This window comes from Lemur catta, chromosome X (genome assembly GCF_020740605.2).
Source record: "Lemur catta isolate mLemCat1 chromosome X, mLemCat1.pri, whole genome shotgun sequence".
NCBI lineage: Eukaryota > Metazoa > Chordata > Mammalia > Primates > Lemuridae > Lemur > Lemur catta.
The window spans coordinates 50557189-50574973 of NC_059155.1; positions in this window are offsets into that span (position 1 = coordinate 50557189).

The following is a 17785-nucleotide window of genomic DNA, read 5'->3' on the forward strand; positions in this document are numbered from 1 at the left end:
TGAATCAACTCTATGAGGTAGATGCCGCATCCTTACTTTACAAACAAGGAGGCTGAAACTCAGAGTGGTAACTGCCTATATTCACACAGTTGTTAAGTGGCAGAATGAGGAGTCTGACTCCTATCTTTCTGATTCCAGAGCCTCATGTTTTTTCCACCATACCACAATTTCCCTGTCTGGAGCACTGAAAATGGGTATCATAGAAAGTGAAAACACTTCCAGATTGCTTACCCAGGTCCATACTCATTCAGTCTTGTAAAGAAAAATAAGATTCCAAAGCTACAGGAGAAATAGGTTCATATGACTGACCTAGACTAAAGGCTGAATTAGATTTTGAACTTTACTATTTTAGAGGACTGCTATACATCACAGTCTTTGGTAGGCAGGCAGCATGGATAGGGATGGACAGGTCCAAGCATACTATGTAAGAAGAGAAACTCAAAGGAGGTTCTCACTAGACAGCTTAAAGTTTAAGGCTATGACTTCCCCGATTCATAGTAAGTACTTAATAAGTTGTTTAAAGATATCATATATTTAGGTTCAGCTGGTGGGTCGAAAAATAAAAATTTAAGTTTTCTTTTCTTTCAGACATCCGTCTTCCATTAATTATTAGAGAGGTAGTCTTTCTCAACATTGTCTCCATTCACATAATCTCTGTAATCTTCCCACTTTGCTTGCCTTAGCAAAATCAATTAAATGTCTGGGCTGCAAGTGCTTTGCAACCTATGCTACATTGGCTGTAGAAAAACTCTATAACTGGCTTCACCATGCTGAATGCAGAGGCTAGAGGCACAGGAATCCCAGCCATATAGAATGAATCTTCCAAACCAGTGTCTTGAAGCTGCTCTAGGCAAAATGCTTGTTATAAACTCATACCACATCTATTTCCCCTGAAGGAAGGGAGGCCAATTTATGTAGGAATTAACTTGGCTGCTTAAGCCCAAGCCTTTCAAATGTTCTACATAGGAGTAGTCATTTGGTGTCTGTTTCTCATCTCAGAGGCCTAGGTAAAACAAGAATGCAATCTTGAGGAATCTCCTTAGTTTCAGGGCAGGGAAGATGCTGCCTGTCTCAGGCACAAGCTGGGGACATGAGAGCAGAGGCTCTCCTGAGTCTTGTTTTGTAAATCCTTATTGACTGAGCTGGTCATTTGCCAATCATTTTGCTGGTCATTGTGGTGGGGAAGTAGAGATGAAAAAGATATCTACCTTAGGGAGCTCACACCAGAAAATGCATAATTGATAGCCAAATTGTGGCTGAGTCTTGGGAGAGGAAGGTCAGAGAAAATACTTCAGGGCTTCCTGCAGCAGGTTGGCGTTTAAGCTTTGTCTTGAAGGATGAGTTAGTGTTTAGGGATTTTGGGAAATAACTGCAAGGAATGGTGGGAACAGAGGTGCTGAGGTGAGAATAGGCCTGGTGGTGACCAGGCCAAGGTGGCCTAGGTATGTGGAGAGTAGGGAAAATGGTCATTTTTAGAAGGCTGGCTGGGTTGTTGATGTCCTCCCCATTTTGATCAGAGAGCACTGTTGGCCAAAAGGTAAGAGCCTAAGACAGGTCATAAGGAGAACTCTATTTTCCAGAGCAAACAGAGCAAATGAACATAAACTTGACAATCAGGCTAAGAACCCTAGAAAGGCACAGACTATCTGGCCCAGGCTCTCCATTTGGCAGGTGAGAAAACTGAGGCTCAGAGAGGGAAATGGAAGTTCCCAATGTGACACAGCATCTCTGAAGCAGAGCCAACACTAGAACCCACGTCTTCTGAATCTTGGACCAGTACATTGAGGCTTGGAGATTTTATGAATGAACACTTGGTGAGAAGCATACTATTATTAGAGATTATTTATGGTTATCATCTAGCAAGGTGTTTGGCATATGGTAGCTACTAAGTAGACAGGTAGTATAGCACAGTTGTTGAGAGCACAGATTCTAAAGCCAAGGTGCTTGGATTTGAATCCTGGCTCTGTCACTTTCTATCTGTGCTTGCTGTACTTCAGTTCTGAGTGTTGTCACAAGAATTCAATTAATTAATATTCATAAGATTCTTAGAACTATGCCTGGCATATGAAAATGCTATGTCAATGTCTAATGAATAAATACATTTGTTTAAGTTCCTTTCTATTTGCCACTATTGCTACCACTTGGGATGAGTTTAGAGGGGAATCAGAGCAGTTCTACCTCATTTCTGCTTCTGATGAGCATGCTTTTATCCCTTCTTTTGCTCTTAAATATGGATGAAGAGAACCTCAGGGTTTTGAAGTTGCAGGGGCCCTTAGAAATCCTTTCAGGTTCTCCTTGGTCCAGAAAGGGAAGAGATGGTATCACGTGGACTTAAGACAATGAGCTTTCTATTAAAATGTCCAATGTTTATATTCCAGCTCTTTTGTGTTCTGTGTGACCTCTGTGCTTTGGTTTCTTCATTTATAAAAAGGATAATAAAATAGTCCCTCTCTCATAGGGTGTTCTGAGGATTAAATGATAGAATTAACATAATAAAGCACTTAGCTTATGCCTGTCCTATAAGAAGTGATTGGTAAAGTACTGGTAGCTGCTATTATTTTTTAATCAATATCATGTTCATGGTTATATAGTGGCCTGGCCACAGAGCTGACTCTCAAATAGATGCTTTTTAAATCTTGGTACAGTACTAAGGTATTTATCCTGAGGAATACCCCAGGGCACACATCCACAGTTTATACCTAGTGAATCATTTCCTGGCTGATTAGTGGTGGGGAAGGTTCATATCAGTATTTAGTCAGATGATTACTGTGATGGTATGGCTCTGACAGGATCCAAAAACGGGGGTTCCTAACCCAGTTACTGGGCTTCCACTCCTAATAAGTTCCACTTCCAAAGTGTTGCACTATTTGCAAGGTCCCTTTGTCTTTATTATCTCATGTGGGTTTGAAAAACTGGGATGTGTGATGGTCAGGGATAGGTGCCTCTATTTTAAAAATTGAAAACTGAAGCTCAGAGAAGAAATGTGATTTGCCCAAGTCATATAGCATGTTAGTAGCAGAGGTGACTCTGAAACTCAGATCTTTTGATTGTAGTTCAGTGCTCATTCCCCTACAGGACCCTGCCTAAACCTTCCAGGGTTAAATGAAAACTCAGATTTGGCCCTGAGCTTGTCAAGTCAGAGAGGTAATATGTGTACATAGGGGAGTAGAGTTTGGCAGAGAGAGAAATTGGGAACCTGGTCTAGACTTGGGAACAAGGAAGGTTTGAATTTAGCTATTTAGATTGAAACCAAAGCAAAAAAATTACTTCATTTCTATTTTGTGAAGAAGATAGAGGACTGGGGTGAAGAGAGCAGTGTGGGATGAGATAGGCCAAATCTTAGAGCAACTACAATAGAACCTCCACCCTTGAAGGAGGCTATGGATGGGTGTTTGGGATCTCTGGTGTGGCCCAGAGAAAGCCCCATCTCCTCTCTCAACCTCTGCTTCCCCAATTGTACCGTTTGTACCCTCATATTCCATCTAGCTCTATATCACTCCCCACATGTTCAGTATTGGTAATACAGGCTCAGGGCTTCTGACTTGGAAAAGTGACAGGGCTGGGCTGTGCCTCCACATAATTATGATACTTAGGCAGATTAATCACAAGAGGAAGGCTCTGCACATCTGTTAGACACACAAAAGTCTGAACAAGTTATGTCCTCCTTCTCCCACCCTCCTCTGCTTTTCAACTGGAGCCTTTGGCAGGCAAGACCAAAAAAGAATCAGCATGTTGGGGATGCCTTCCTCTGGTACAATCTGAGTCTTACCACATATTCAGCTTTTGCATCCTGGGAGGAGTCCTCTGGGTGGATCAGACAGTCCTGACTTGATAGTCCACTTTGCTTCTGGCCATGAACACGCCTCTGAAGCTCCAAGGGCAGGAAGGAAAGAGCTGAAAGCTGGCTTTTGCCTGAAGCCAGGCACATAATTCAGGCAGCTCCCAATGTCTTGGCATGGCCATGCAGGGTCAAGTCAACCCTGCAGGACACATTTGGTGGCTTCATGCGAATTACTGTTGTATATTAAATATACAAGAACAGAGCACAGCTGGTCTTTTAACTATAGCATTAAAGTTTTCCTTGTACTTTGGTCATCTACTCAGACTATATCCTTATTTATAAGCCTACTAAAGGTTTGGTGAACTCAAGGAGATCCAATCTTTATGATATCCTCTCTGCAGTGGTGAGTCAGGGCAGGAATGATTATTCCACTGAGGCCAGTTAGGAAGGCTTTACTTCTTTTAAATCCTCCAATTTTCCTTGTTCTCTTGCCAGGTGGGCATGGCTGTTTTGGATAGGTCAAATTGGCCAAAATTCCTCAGAAGGGTATCTATCTGTACTATTGGTTTCTATTAAATGTTGTCAGATAAGTTCTGGTTGGTAGTGATTCTGACCTCAATCCTCAGTATCAGCCAGGCCTGGATTGATAACACCTGGAGAAGTCTTGAACCGCTGACCTCATTATCCCAGAACAAAAACTGCATGGTTCATATTGAAAACGTAAGTAGGAAAAGCCTTCAATTTCCAGGTCTCCCAATGCTCTCAGCCCCATCCTCATAAGAATAAACCATGACTTGCTCCCAGTAGGGATCAGAAAACAATTTTTTTGGCAGTGGGGGGAGGTTCTGGTGGGAAAGAACAGTGGTTCCAACATCCCGAACATCGCTTTTTGGGGAATTGCCTCTTTCATTTTATTCATCCTGAGCTCTTCTCAGCTTAGGATAAAAACCTGATAGATGCTCAGGCTTTTATCCTTTAAAAAGATAGTTTTCATTTTATCAGGGAAATGGAGTAGGGAGGAGTAAGTAGAGAAACCCTGTTAAGAGAGAATCATGGATAAGTTAAGAGCTGGGGAGATGCTCTTTGGGATTTTTAGACTAAGTCATTTAAGATCAAGGAGATGGAAGAGGTCACAGTATTGGGTTGTACTTTAGATTCTTCTCATGGCACCAGTGTACTTCACGGTGGTATATTGCTGTGGGAACATGAAACTTCACATACTATGTTGGTAGTGTACAGCTGATGTGTTTTGGCTAGTTACTTTGGGATCTAGGCTCTCTCAGCCAATTGGTGACATACATGAAGTAACTAAAGAATCTGTCCTTACCACTTCTTTGTCCCCCTCTTGAAGGTCAGAGTCTTGGCCAACACTAGAATTTTGGCCATGCCAGCCATGAATTGTGTAACCCAGGACAGGCAACTAGGAAGCTCACAGGATTGCTCTGAATCATTGTGTGCCTCATTCATCCCTATATTCCACATATCTAGAATAGTACCTGGCATATAGTATGTGCTCATGAAATGTTTATTGAGTAAATAAATGCTTAAATAAATATTTCTCAGTACTGCTCCTGCCAAGTACAAAAGACTAATCTTTTCTCATAGTACCTTCCCACCTCCCAGCTCAACCTTTCATGCACCATATTCGTCTCATTTACCTCAATGAGATGAATAGTCATGGTTAGGGATGGAAGACGACTTGGGTGGGCCATGATGGACTCCAACTCAGAATAATTCAGATACTTAATTAGAACATTTGTAGAGTATAAATTTCACACTAGTGAGAGAAAAGCCTACTATTGTTAATTTAATTTCCACTTACTTGGCTCTTTCTTAAACATTAAACAGGAGGAAAATACCCTCAAAAAACAGACTAGTCTTGAAGTTTTGCCCAAATATTTCAAATTACCCAGATTTCCTGCCCAAAGCTTAACAATCCAGCCTCGGAGCCTGCTCTACTTGTTAGCCAAGCCTTGCAGGCATCTGAGGCAGTCTAAAAAGAGTTGATTGCATAGAAAGATAAAGTGTCAAAGCTGGAAGGGATCTTAAAAATGGCAGAGCAGAGCTCAACTCCTTCCTTTTATAAGTAGGGACACTGGGACCTAGAAAGTGGAAGATATTGGAAACTTGGTCTGCTGACCACAAGGCTAGGGCTTTTCCCACCACACCACATGATTTTCCAATATTGATCAAATTTACATAGGGCTCCTGCTACCTGCCCCCCCATAGGGTTATAGAATGTCGTTTTCTGGATTGGAAACACCATCTGGACAGGAATAAAATGGCCTCTGTTGCATTCCAGAACCATATTAGTGCGAATTGTGGGTTTATTTTGGCCCAGAATATGCTACTGATGTGCTCCCATAGAAGGGCCAGAACCCTCAGTGTCTGTCTTCCTCCCTCACTAAGCTGAGCCAAGTATGCCAGAGCATGTTTGCACACACCCTCTCCCACTAATTTTATTGGAACAGAGGCCACAGGCTAAGTGTATGTTAGCACAGCTATGCACAGTATCTAGGGTTCTTACTCAACTGGGAAGAAATTAATGCAGGCTAAAAAGAAATCAGGCTGTGGGGGAAGAAGACCTATAATGACAGACTAATAAAGTGTTAAAGCAATTAAGAAAAGCATGGGACTTTCAGGACCCACATTTCTAATCTTGGCTGGCCATAGTAAAGTTATTCAACCTCTGTGATCTTGGTTTCCTAATCTGTAAAATGGGGATAATCAAATCTGGTTAAATTATTTTAATGGAACTAAGAAAGTTATTTGAAAATGATGGTATTATACAAAGGTTCTTTGTGACCAGATCTGGACTTTTTTCAATGTTTTGCATCAAGTAACTCCAGTAGAAAGTATCACTGGCTTTATTTAGATAATCATAGGAAAGAAAAGCATGGAATGGTTAAAAAGTGATTCTGGGCTTACTTTAAACTTAAAAATGGTCTAAAACATTTGTTTCCAAACACAGTGGTCTTCAGATAGGCTAATCAGAATCACCAGGGAAATGTTTTAAGAATCCAGATGTTTGGCACCTTGGATTTGAGGTTCAGAATTGAAGGGGGAGGGAACTATGAGTTAGGCAGGACATATGTATTTCCAACAAATAATCCCTAAGAGATGGTCATATCAACCAGTTTGGAAACCACTGATCTAGTAGACTAATCAAGGCAGTGAGATATAATAGAAAAAGCCCAGGATATGGCTCCAGACAGACCAAGTTCAAGTCTTGACCTGGAGAAAATCAATTTCCTTCTCAGAGCTTTCATTTTGCCATCTGTGAAATAGAACTATCTACGTCCTGAGGTTACTGTGGGGATTACAGGAGACGATGTACGTAGTGTAGCAGGCACAGTTCATCACATGCAGCAGGAACTCAAAAGTGTTCTTTCCTGTTTTGGCCTGGTTTGTTATAAATTCCTAGATGACATGGACCCTATTTGTTTCACTCATTCTCCATGATGCTCAAGGCTGTGGGGTGAGAGTATGGAGAGCCATGCAGAAGGAACAGCTTAATATTAATAGTTGCTTTGTGATTATTTTAGTCAGAAGCAGATACCTTCAAGTAAAGTAGAGATTATCACAGGGCTATATATAGGTGGCCTGACATAGAAGAAGTGAACCTACAAAGCTACAAAGACCTCAACAATTGGAGTTTATAAATGGACTTTCATTTGTGTGATACAGCTACCCTCTACTTTCAGTTCCCTTACCAACTGGATCTCCCACCACTTCAGCCTCAACACAGTACAAAAATCTTTCCTGCTCTAACTCAACCTGGTGATTTTCAGTTCGAGAACCTACTACTAGTTGGTATTTTTTCATATGTCCTAGTTCAAATATGAGAATAAGAGAGAGTCTGATTGGCCCAGCTTATCTTTTTTTGTGATAAGACAAACAAGTTATACATTCTAGTCCAGCTTAAAGATTGGTTTCCCTTGGGTCAGATTCACTCAGGGTGAGGTCATTTGGTGCAAAATATGGCAACCTAAGCTTAGGTTCAGTTTCAGGAACAGTTTGTCTTGGAAGGACATATGGTTTAGGCAGTGACCATAACTTAGGGCTGGCATAACATTGCTCTTGGGGTTGAACAATTGGGCAGATATGGGCAGAAAGTTGGAAATTCATGTATAATGAATAGGTAATGCCATGGCATCTATGCTTTGGGCAGTAGTGTAGGTAACTATCCTCTGGGAAGTAGCAAGGCTACCTATTTCCTGGACATGGTATAGCCACCCATTCTCTGGGATTTGGGTCTCAACCAGCAGCAGTAATGACAAGGAAAATGTCTACATAATGGAATCTGATTTCCTGACTGCGCTGCATGATGACCTACCAATGTTTAAGCTTATTCACCCCCATTATATTTTGACTTCAAAACAACCTGGTGATAAGGATGAATCCTTCCCCTTTCAGGTAAAGAAACTGAAATAAAAAGAGAAGCATCTCACAGCTAAGTGGAAGATATCAAACCTAGTCCATCTGCATCTTGATTCCATATTCTCCTCATTGTACTCAAGCTTCAGTCTTTCTCATTTTAAATCTGAGAAGCTGAAATGAATTATTCCACTTCTAGTTTTATAGGTAGAAAAACTAGGGCATAAGAGGACACTTGGCCTGGGTATATACTGACAAACAGAGGCAAACAATTGACTACTTTTTTGGGAAAAATTAGATGAAGTTCTCACTTCCATTAAAATTATCCTAAGATGCACCAGAATTCCCTGGAGGGCTTGTTAAACACGAATTGCTGGGTGCTATTCCCAGAGATTCTGATTCAATAGGTCTGGGGTAGAGGCAGGAAATTTATATTTTTAATAGATTCCTAGGTAATGCTAATGTTGTTGGCCCAGTGAGCCACATGTTGAAAACCACTGTTATAAGCAAAGCATTGTTCTGACAAATTGGCTTATGGCATCAATCTTTCAAGCACTGGCCACCAGGATAAAGTAGGTAAAGAAATCTTTATATGTGAGGTCCCAGAGTCTCTGTGAAAGTCAGATGATACTACACATTACCTTCATTTCCTCCATAGGCCCTAGCACAGACAATGCTGAAAACTTAGGCCTTGATGTTGGACAGATGGGGTACAATTTCATACCAATGTGACCTCAAAAAAGTCATATGGCCTCTCTGAGCCTTAGTTTCTTCATTTCTAAAATGGAGAAAATGAAGCTGCCTTACAGGGCTGTTGCGAAGTTCATAGGAAACAATTCATGAAAAAGCCCTTGGAAGACTAGAAGATTTTTACATCCGTTGAGAGATATTTTTAAAAAGAATAACAAATGTCTTTTTTTGGACTACCTTTCCTTCTTGGCATTTTAAGATCTCTTGAGTGCCTGGTCTTTTGTTGCAAAATGTGACAGGCAGGAAGGTCTGCAAGTGGCTATGCAAGAGCCAACCTGGACTCTGTAGGTGTTTATTCATCCCTATTGATGTAGGCTAAATTCAAGTCCTCCATGTTCTTAGCCCTGGATCCTTTTTATCTGATGCCTCCAACATCCAAGCTGTTGTCATTCCTAGAGCCTGAGAAATTCAGGTGGCCCTACAATTCTCATCATCCCTTCTGCATCTTTAGAGGATTGGGTCTTTGAAAGAAAGTTGAACTTCCTTAAGCGGTAGACAAGAGATACAGTCTTTTATAACTTTGTCAAATTGTTCTCTGCTAGAAGGTAGAGTAGAAAGGCTACCAAACTGAGAGTCAGGAAAGCTGGGTCTTAGAATATGTTCTGCAGCCAACTCACTGTGTGGTCACATCCATGTCAACATTTATTGTTATAGGACTTTTTGATAAAGGCCATTCTCACTGGAGTTAAGTGATATCTCACTGTGGTTTTGATTTGCATTTCCCTGATGATTAGAGATGTTGAGCATTTTTTCATTAGTTTCTTAGTCATTAATCTATCTTCTTTTGAAAATTTTCTGTTCATGTCATTTACCCACTTTTCAATGGAGTTGTTCGATGTTTTCCTTGCTGATTTTCTTAAGTTCTATATAGATTCTAGTTATCAGCCTTTTATCAGATATATAACATGCAAATATTTTCTCCCCTTCCGTAGGTTGTCTGTTTGCTCTAATGATAGTTTCTTTGGCTGTACAGATGCTTTTTAATTTGATCAGGTTCCATTTACTGATTTTTGTTGATGCTGTGATTGCTTTTGGGGTCTTCTTCATAAATTCTTTGCCTAGGCTGATGTCCATAATAGTTTTTCGAACATTGTCTTTTAGAATTCTTACAGTTTCATGCCTTAGGTTTAAGTCTGTTATCCATCGTGAGTTGATTTTTGTGAGAGGTGTGAGGTGCGGCTCCTGTTTCAGTCTTCTACGTGTTGCTATCCAATAGTCCCAGAACCATTTATTGAATAGGGATTCTTTTCCCCATTGTATGTTCTTGTCTGCTTTGTCAAAGATCAGATGGCTATATGAGGATGGTTTTGTATCTGGATTCTCAGTCATGTTCCATTGGTCTATATGTATGTTCTTGTGCAAATACCATGTATAGCTTGAAGTCTGGTAAATTGATACCTCCCAATTTGTTCTTTTTGCTTAAGGTTGCTTTGGTTATACTGGGTCTTCTCTGGTTCCATACAAAGTATCGAATTATTTTTTCTATATCTGCGAGAAATGATGTTGGTATTTTAATATGGATTGCATTGAATCTGTAGATCACTTTGGGTAGTATAGACATTTTAACAATGTTAATTCTACTGACCCATGAGCAACCATATTTTTTTTATCTGCTCATCTGCCAGTGGGCACTTAGTTTGTTTCCATGTCTTTGCTATTGGCTGCAATGAACGTGGCAGTGCAGATATCTCTTTAACATACTGCTTTTAATTATTTTTTATGTATACCCAGAAGTGGGATTGCTGGATTGTGTGGTAGTTCTACTTTTAATTTTTGTAGGCACATCTGTACTATTTCCATTTTATGTTTTCCATTGCTTTATCAATATACATTCTCACCAACAGTGAGCCAAGGTTCCCCTTTCTCTGAATCCTTACCAACACTTCTTATCTCTTGTCTTTTTGATAGTAGTCATTCTAACAAGTGTGAGGTGATATCTCAAGGTATATTTTATTTGTATTTCCTGATAATTTGTGCTGTTGAGCACTTTTTCATATACCTGTTGAGCATTTGAACATCTTCTTTGGAGAAATGTCTATTCTCCAAAGGTTTTTTGCCCATTTTAAAGTCAATGTATTAGTTGTTTTTTTTGGGGGGGTATTTTTGCTATTGAGCTGTAGAAGTTCCTTATATATTTTGGATATTAACCCTTTATCACATATATGATTTGAAGATATTTTCTTCCATCTATAGCTTACCTTTTTACTTTGCTGTTGCTTCATTTGCTGTGTAGAAAGTTTTTTGTTTTATCTAGTCCCATTTGTCTTTTTTTGCTTTTGTTACCTGTGCTTTTGATGTCATATTTGATAAATCTTTGCCGAAACCAAGGTCAGGAATTTTTTCCCTATGTTTCTTCTAGGAGTTTTACAATTCAAGGTATTATGTTTCAGTCTTTAATTCATTTTGTGTTGATTTTTGCATATGGTGTAAGGTAGGGGTCCAATTTCATTCTTTTCCATGTGGATATCCAGATTTCCCAGCACAATTTATTGAAGAGACTATCCGTTCCTCATTGTGTATTCTTGTCCCTCTTGTTAAAGAAATTGAACAGGACCAAGTAAAATTATCTCTGTTTGCAGATGACATGATCTTTTTTATTGATACATAGTATTTGCACATATTTATGGGGTACACATGATATTTTGTTACATGCATAGAATATGTAATGATCAAATCTGAATATTTGGGGTGTCTACTATCTTGAGTGTTTATTATTTCTATGTGTTGAGAACATTTCCAGTTCTCTCTTCTATCTCTTTTGAAATATACAATAAATTGTTGTTAACTATTACCTTACTCTGCAATCAACATTAGAACTTATTCCTTCTATCTGTGTGTTTGTATCCATTAACCAACCTTTCTTTGTTTCTCACAAGCTACACATCCTTCCCAGCCTCTGGTATCATTCATTCTACTCTCTACCTCTATGAGATCAACTTTTTTAGCTCCCACATATGAGTGAGAACATGCAATATTTATCTTTCTGTGCCTGGCTTATTTCATTTCATATAATGACCTCCGGTGCCATTCATGTTGCTTCAAATGACATGATTTCATTCTTTTAATGGAAAAAATAGTATCCCACTGTGTACATATACCACGTTCTCTTTATCTATTCATCTGTTGATGGACATGTAGGTTGAGTCTATATATTTTCTATTATGATTAGTGGTGCAATAAAAATAGGAGTGCAGGTATCCTTTTGATGTACTGTTTTCTCTTCCTCTGGATAAATACCCAGTAATGGTATTGCTGGATCGTATGGTAGTTTTACTTTTGATTTCTGAGAAACCTCCATACTGTTTTTCGTGGGGGGGAGTGTGCTAATTTACATACCTTCCAATAGTGTTTAAGTGTTCCCTTTTCTTCACATCCTTGCCGGCATCTGTTATCTTCGTCTTTTTAATAATGGCTATTCTAATTGGGGTAAGATGATATCTCATTGTAGTTTTGATTTGCATTTCCCTGATGGTTGGTGATGTTGGGCATTTTTTCATATACCTGTTGGCCATTTGTATGTCTTCTTTTGAGAAATGTCTATTCATGTCCTTTGATCACTTTTTAATGGGATTATTTGGATTTCCTTTACTGTTGAGTTGTTTGAGTTCCTTATATATTCTGGATATTAGTCCCTTTTTGGAGTAATATAGTATTTAAATATTTTCTGCCATCCAACAGGTTGTCTCATCATTCTGTTGACTGTTTCCTTTGCTGTGCAAAAGCTTTTTAGTTTAATATAGTCTCATTGTCTATTGTTGTTTTTGTTGCCTGTTCTTTTGAGGTCTTAACTGTAAAATCTTTTCTGAGAAATAATGTTCTGAAGTGTTTCCCCTCTGTTTTCTTCTAGTGGTTTTATAGTTTCAGGCTTATGTTTAAGTATTTAATCCATTTTGAGTTGATTTTTATTTGTGAGATATAGGCATCCAGTTTTATTCTTCTGCATATGGGTATTCAATTTTCACAGCACCACTTATCAAAGAGGATACCCTTTCTCCAATGCATATTTCTGGCACCTTTGTCAAAAATTAGTAGGCTGCAAATACATAGATTTATTTCTGTGTTGTCTGTTCTGTTCCTTTGGTCTATGTGGCTGTTTTTATACCAATGTCATGCTGTATGGTTACTACAGACTTTTTTTAAACAAAAACAATGATGATCTAGCACCTCTTATATTATCCTGGATAGAGGTGGAACCCATTCTACTGAGTGAAGTATCCCAAGAATGGAAAAACAAGCACCACATGTACTCACCATCAAATTGGTTTTAACTGATCAACACTGAAGTGCACATATAGTAATAACGTTCATTGGGTGTCAGGCAGATGGGAGAGGGGAGGAAGGGATGGGCATATATACTATAGATTTTTACTATATTTTGAAGTTAGGTAGTGTAATACCTATACCTTTGCTCTTTTTGCTTAGGATTGTGTTGGCTATTTGGGCTATTTTGGTTTCATATGAATTTTAGGGCTGTTTTATCTACTTCTGTGAAAAATGGCATTTGTATTTTGGTAGGGATTTCATTGAATCTATAGATTATTTTGGGCAGTATGGTCATTTTAACAATACTATTAATAATTCCTCCAATCCATGAGCATGAGTTGTCTTTCATTTGTTTGTGTCCTCTTCAATTTCTTTCATCAGTGTTTTGTAATTTTCCTTGTAGAAGTATTTTACCTCTTTGGTTAGATTTATCACTAGTTATATCTTTTTGTAGCTATTGTAAGTGGGATTGTCTTCTTAATTTATTTCTCAGCTAGTTAATTACTGGTGTTTGGAGATGACACTGAGTTGTATATGTTGATTTTGTATCCTGCGTTTTTACCGAATTTATTTATCATATCTAAGAGTTTTTTGATTGTCTTTAGGTTTTTCTAGACATAAGATCATATAGTCTCCAAAGAGGAACAATTTGACTTCCTCTTTTCTAATTTGGATACCTTTATTTCTTTCTCTTGCTTGATTGCACTGGCTAGGATTTCCAATACTATGTTGAATAAAAGTGGTGAAAGTCAACATCTATGTCTTGTTCTAGTTCTTAGAGGAAAGGCTTTCAGCTTTTCCACATTCTGTATGGTGTTAGCTGGCAGTTTGTCATATCTGGCCTTTACTATGTAAAGTATATTCCTTTAGTTCCTAGTTTGCTGAGAGTTTTTATCATGAAGGTATGTTAAATTTTATCAAATACTTTTCTGTGTCTAGTGACATAATCATATGCTTTTTTCACCTTTATTCTGTTGATGTGCTGTATCATGTTTATGTGCATATGTTGAACCATCTTTGCATCCCTGGGATAAATCTCACTTGATAATTGTGTGTTATCTTTTTGATGTTATCTTGGATTGGGTTTGCTAGTATTTTCTTGAAGATTTTTTTTTATTCTTATTTCAGCATATTGTGGGGGTACAAAAATTTAGGTTATGTATATTGCCCTTGCCCCCCATCCCCCCAAATCAGAGCTTCAAACGTGTCCATCCCCTAGACAGTGTGTATCGCACTCATTATGTATGTATACACCCATCCCCTCCCGCACCCACATCTGCCCGACACCCGATCAATGTTATTTCTAAATGTGCTCTTAGGTGATGATCAGTGAAACCAATTTGATGGTGAGTACATGTGGTGCTTATTTTTCCATTCTTAGGATACTTCACTTAGTAGAATGGGTTCCAACTCTTTCCAGGAAAATACAAGAGGTGCTATATCATCATTGTTTCTTATAGCTGAGTAGTATTCCAGATTTTTGTGTCTTTGTTCATGAGGAATATTGGCCTGTAGTTTTCTTTTTTGTGTGTCCTTTTCTGGGTTTGGTATCAGGGTAATGCTTCCTTGTAGAATGAGTTAGGCAGAATTCCCTTCTTTCAATTTCTTGGAACAGTTTGAGGAGAATCGGTGTTAGCTCTTCTTTGAAAGTTTGGTAGAATTCAGCAGTGAAGCCATCCAGTGTTGTACTATTCTTGGTTGGGAGACTTTTTATTACTGATTCAATTTCATTACTCATCATTGATCTGTTCAAGTTTTCTATTTCTTCCTGATTCAATCTTGGTAGGGTGTATGGGTCCAAGAATGTACACATTTCCTCTATGTTTTCCAGTTTTTTTTTTTTTTGGTATATAATTGTTCATACTAGTCTCTGATAATCTTTTGTAGTTACATGGTATCAGTTGTAATGTCTCCTTTTTTAATTTCTGATTTTGTTTATTTGGTTCTTCTCTCTTTTTTATCTTGGTTAGCTTAGCTAGCAGTTTATCTATTAGGTTTATCCTTTCAAAAACAACTTTTCATTTTCTAGTTCTTCCATATATTTTTGGTCTATATTTCATTTAGTTCTACTTGAAACCTTACTATTTTTTTCCTCTACTAATTTTGAGTTTGGTTAGTTCTTACTTTTCTAGTTCCTTAAGGTATATCATTAAATTGTTTATTTGAAATCTTTTTACCTTTTTTTGGTGTAGGGTTTATTGCTATAAACTTCCCTCTTAGTACTGCTTTTGCTATATCACATAGGTTTTGGTATGTTGTGTTTTGATTTTCATTCTGTTCACGAATTTTTTTTTATTTCCTCCTTAATTTCTTTCTTGACCCAAATGGTCATTCAGGAGCATGTTGTTTAATTTCCATGTATTTGTATAGTTTCCAAAGTTTCTCTTGTTATTAATGTCTAGTTTTATTTCTTTGTGGTTTGAGAAGATATTTGATATGATTTCAATTTTTAAAAATTTTTGAGGCTTGATTTGTGGCCTAATATGATCTATCCTGGAGAATGTTCCATGTGCTGATGAGAATAATGTGTATTCTGTGGCTGTTAAATGAAATGTTTTGTAAATATTTATTAGGTCCATTTGGTCTGATGTGTACTTTAAATCCAGTGTTTCTTTGTTAATTTTCTGTCTAGATGATTTTTCTAATGCTGAGAGTGGGTTGTTGAAATCTCCAACTCTTATCGTATTGGAGTCTATCTCTCACTTTAGATCTAATATTAATAATCTATATTAATATATTTGAGTTAGAGTTAGGGTTAGGGGTTAGGTTTGGGGTTTTGATTCTGGTTGTGTGCGCTAGTGTAGTCTCCATATTATTTCTTTGCCTGTTAAACAGCATCCATGCTTTTTGTGATTTCCTCAGTGGATCAGTCCGCAGTTGTCAATGTAGGCTGTGATGAAGTTTTGCTGGGTACAGGAATGCCTGATGGGCCTGTCCCTGGGCTCTACTGGTGGCAGTGGTGGGCCAAGCATGCCAGTCCTTGAGCATCAATCAGTGTTAGAGAGTCAAGGAGGGTTGATTCTTGGGTCTCCAGGCAGTTTACTTGAGTGCTGGTGGTGGCAACAGTGGGCCAGGTGCCATGGCATGTTTTGGGGCCCCTGGGAAGTGGAAATGGTGTGGGTGAAGACAGGAGCAGTGGTGGGACAAATCTCTGGCTCCCAAGTGGTCCACCCTGGTGTTGGTGGTGGCTGTGTATGGGCTGGCTGAGCCAGCCTCCCAGCCCGCAGGTGGCATGTGCTGGTGGATGCCTGCTATAGTGATAGCAGCAGCTTGGGTAAGCCTGACCTCAGGCCCCAGGAGGAGTGCTCAGGTGTCAATGGTAGTGAACTAGGCTGGGTGATCCCCAGGCCTCTGGATGGTATGCTCAGGAATTGTGGATAGGAGCAGAGCTGGGTCAGGTGGACCTGTCCTCAGGCTTCTCAGTGGTGCATGCATGCACTAGCTGTGGTAGCCAAGGGCAAGGTGATCCCCAGGCCCAAAGTGGAATGCTTGGGTTGAGGCAGCAGGAGCTGCATTGCAGCCCTATTGCTTGGGAGGATGGGATTACTTTTAGTGGCAGTAGCCATATATAGGCAGCTGGGGACAATGTACTGTGCTTGGACTTTGGCCCTGGCAGTGGCAGCCCACAGTGGCAGCTACTGCGGGCAAGGAAGTTTGTGTTCAGGGCACATGAAATGTTGCAGTGGCTTGGGTTGCTGGTAGAAGCAAGGCTTTTGACAATGACTCTCATTTCAGCCCTCTCAGCAGCAGCTAGCTGCAGCAGTGGCTGTGGTCATGTAATGTCAATGGGCCTCCAGAGATGTGGAGATGCAGGGGCTGTTGTACTCTCCAGCAGGATACAGTATAGTGGGGGCTGGACTCTCAATATGGTACCTTGCTGTAGCTCTTTAGAGCTTGGGGTTTGTTTATGGGACTCAGTATGAGCTCCCTTTCAATGCCTTCCTGCAGTTGCTAGGCAGCTCCCTGCTAATCTCAGGGCCTGTGAGGGTCTAGAGGCTTTCCTATGGCTAGGATACAGGAGTCTACATAGGAATGTGGACCACTTGGGGTCACTCACTTACCCTTTCCTCACAATGTGGAGCCTCTGGAGGATCCCAGCTGATCCCACTAAGCAGGCTGTCCTGCTTTACTCTTCTTCCTTTCTTTGGATATTTTCTGTCACTTCTCTGTTGAATTCCAGTGTTGTCTCTTAATTGATCTATTTGAAGTGTAATTATCTACTCACAATTTTGGTTCTTTGTGGAGGAGGTGAGTATCAGATGCCTCTAGTCAGCCATTTTGAAGCTTGTACCATGACATGACCTTATATGTAGAAAACTCTAAAGACTTAACAATAAACAGAAAGAATAAATGAATTCAGTGAAGTTGCAGGGTATAAGATCAACAAATAAAAATCATTAGTATTTCTTTATTCTACAATAAACTGTCCAAAAAGGAAATCAAGGAAGGGATCCCATACATAATAGCATCAAAAGGAATAAAATACTTAGAAGTAAACATAACTAAGGATTTGAAAGACTTGTACATTGAAAACTATAAAGCATTGATGGAATAAACTGAAAAAGACATAAAAAATGGAAAGACATCCTGTGTTCATGGATTGAAAGAATTAAT